A 3,408-nucleotide genomic window follows, 5' to 3' on the forward strand; every position below is an offset into this window, starting at 1 on the left:
CGGGGGTAACGGGTAGCAGAGTGGGCCACCCAGACTGCACTTACCGCTGGCATTTACGGACCGTAGGTGCCGGCGGTAATGAGGCCTGCCACCAGCGAAACCGCGTCAAGAGCGCCGGGGGTAACGTGCTCGTATGGGCCAAGCCAAAATTACCGCATCCACGCGCCTTATCGATCGCACCAGCCTTATCTGTTATCTCTTGCTCATCTTCTCCTGTCCACTGTTCCTCTCTCCTCTGTGTCTCTCTCGGTCAAACTCCCACGGGAGAAAATCCGCCGCCGCCTCCTCCCTCCCTGTCTAGGCCCAGATCGTCCCGCCCCGCCCCGCCCCGAACCCTCGATCGCCGCGGCAGAACACCGGCGATCTGGAAGTATTGCACTGCCCCGCTCCACCCCGTGGCCGACGACGGACGGCCGTGCCGCGCAGCTTCTCCGCGCCGCCACCAGCGACGGCCGACAGACAGGTACCCTTTCCCTTCGCCCCTCCGGCCCTCCTCCTCTTCCCTCGCGTCGCGGGATCGAAAGGATTCGTCTCCCGTTGATGTACTCCTTCGCTCGGCGTGATAATCAATAGAGCTCGGCGTGATGTTCGCTGTTTATGCATCTTATAGCAGCGCCGCTGGGAATACATTAGTGTACATCCTGCTGGCACTTTCAAGTTGGTTTTTAGTTTCGTCTTGTCCCCTTCATTTTTAACCCATCATGTTTTGACTGCCTAAAGAGTGTTTCAATGGTTCTGAAGATTTCCTAGATTGGATTTGATTCCAAGCTGGAATCTCAGTGACGTCAGATCAAACCTGGGAAGCTTTTTAGTTTCTAGAATTTACTCCCAATTGCTGATAGGGGAGTGATCTCCATGTATAACCGATTATGTAGCGTCCCCTCTGAAGAATAACCCTAGTTCATGCACTGGAAGATTCAAGGCAGTAGTAGTACTCACCCAAGTAGCGGTTGCAGGTTATCTCAGATTATGATTTAAGTTTGTGTCATTGTGGTTCATAGCATCTCGGTCCACCCCTGGTTGTCTGATGAGTAGTTTCTAGTTACTTCTTTGGAAATATAAGTACGTGCCTTGTTATCTTGGACTGCCATAGTGAAGGAACCGTCTCCATTAAATTTCTGAGGCAACTTAGCTGGAGTATTTTGATCTCTGAAAGAACTTCCTTTATTGCACAGTGACCTAGAAGTTAGGCTACACTGAATCTGTGCTAAGTTTATAAGCACTGAGGGTGTTGAAGACAAAGATGCTGAAGAACGTCTTGAGCCAGTCATGGAGGAGGGGGCACATGTGCTACGGGAAGGGCATCCAGCTGAAGCACTATATGCTTGTTCAAGTCGATTTCACAGCGGGCAGGTAATAAACCACACTTTGACTCTCTTTCTGGTATCTTGTGATAGTAACATTTAACACTTGAAACATCGATGCTGTTACAGTGCTTTAATTTTAGCAACTTGGGGATGTGTATGAAGTACTGTAATAATACTGACAATGCGGCGCTGAATTCTACGATGCAATTTTTGAAGTGACTGCATGTCTACATATTAAAATATGTGATACTGTCTGAAGGCTACGAGTTGTCCGCGGCTACTACATCAGCCAAACAATCTTGTATATAGCCAGCACATTAGAAGTTAAGTAATAAGCTGAACTAGTCATCTACTTGAGACACATCCCACGCAAGATTCATTCAGATTCAGATCCTGAATTTCTCAAAGCTTAAAGTCTGGCTAGTCTAGTTCAATATCTCCAGTCATTCTCACCACAATATGCAGCTCGTCTGATATATAGTCAGGCTAAATAATTGTTTTAAGTTTAACAATAATGGCCAGATTCTGAATTTTATATCGCTAGAATCTGGAAGTATTATTCATGTTATGTGTTATTTTTCAGGATTACTCTTGGTTGGTTTGTCGGTAGGGGATCCTTGGTCAGGAGTCAATGCTCTATCGTTTAAAAGGTAATAATCGAGAGTTCATGGATTATGTAATTTCTCGGCACGATATATGCCAATAGTAGCTACTCAAACATAAAATGAGAAATGTTAGTGTTAGATCTAATGAAGTGATTTGATTCTATTATTTGCCTTTGCACATTTTTTTTCAAAACGGAAGTGCCGGTCCCAATTGTATTGTCCAGAGTGGAGTAGTTAGGTAGCATATGAAAGAATGGAACATGCATAGCTTATGCCACATGTATGTGTGTAGCTAAGCAATGTTGTGGTTGTGGATAGCCATTGCCCTTCTATTATTTTCTGCAATCCTCTCATCCTGCCTTCCTATTTTTAGAACTAGCTAAATGATTATTCCATGCTTTTTCAGTTGTATTTCAGTTTTGAATTAAACCTGGCAGAGTACATGATTCACCTTTTTATTTGCTATCATGTTCATTAGGTCATTCATCTGCTTTGGGATGATCTGAACACTTTACAATTTACAAACCTGCTTAGTCTGAAATGCCAGGCACATATATCAGCTCACTTTTGTGTCTCATGGGTAGTCTGAAACTCCCATGCATTTCATTTACCGCTCTTCTTCAGACTTGCCATTAGTGTTTTCTATAGCATACTCCTGGATAATGATTCAGTAGCAGTAGTTGGTAGTAATAGCAGGAAGATATTCCTTATTTATTTTTTTTCTTTCAAAATGCCTTCTAAACATAAATGCTGCCATGGTAACTTCTTAGATGGCAGGTCACTTATCTCGTTTTTTCATGATGTTGCAGTGTTGTTTGGCCGGAATCGGAGATGAACATGGGTAGTTGGTAGTAATAGCAGGAAGATATTCCTTACTTATTTTTTTCTTTCAAAATGCCTTCTAAACATAAATGCTGCCATGGTAACTTCTTAGATGGCAGGTCACTTATCTTGTTTTTTCATGATGTTGCGGTGTTGTTTGGCCGGAATCGGAGACGAACATGGCGGAGGCGAGCAGCAAGGAGAAGCAGCCCCTAGGTGCTCCCGGGCAGGAGGAAGAGGATCGAGCGGAGCGCGATCCGGGGATCATGGAGTGAACCTAGAGGAATATTGTGTGCGGAGGAGCACGTCGGAGAAAAATTGTAATATGAGCAAAATTGTAATTACTTGTTCAGTTTAAATACAATTATGTAGAGAAACTTTGGATCGTATATAATAAAGAGCGTATAGAATAATTAGTGAATTTGTTTTTATTCTTATATCTGAAGGTTTTGTGATTTAATGTCAGTTTTTTTTTAAATCCTAAAATACATACCGCCGGCACATAGGGCTGTTTGCCGGTGGTAACTTAAATTACCGCTGGCAAGCTGGGAGGTGTCGGTGGTACCTATTACCGCCGGCGAATTGGGAAAACCGCCGGGGGTATTTCCATCTTACCGCTGGCGCTTACGAATATGCCGGCGGTAGCACATTACCACCGGCGAGGTTATCGCCGG

The 3,408-nt window shown here is 44.3% G+C and overlaps 1 long non-coding RNA gene across 1 annotated transcript; it reads left to right on the top strand.

Annotated features, from left to right (window-relative positions):
- Positions 1–302: 302 nt before the first annotated feature.
- Positions 303–2,877, top strand: LOC124704099. The gene is made up of 4 exons (XR_007003463.1): positions 303–463; positions 1,176–1,353; positions 1,891–1,957; positions 2,722–2,877. It is a non-coding gene; the product is annotated as an uncharacterized LOC124704099 (long non-coding RNA).
- Positions 2,878–3,408: the final 531 nt, after the last annotated feature.

This window comes from Lolium rigidum, chromosome 3, assembly GCF_022539505.1.
Source record: "Lolium rigidum isolate FL_2022 chromosome 3, APGP_CSIRO_Lrig_0.1, whole genome shotgun sequence".
Classification (NCBI taxonomy): Eukaryota; Viridiplantae; Streptophyta; class Magnoliopsida; order Poales; family Poaceae; genus Lolium; species Lolium rigidum.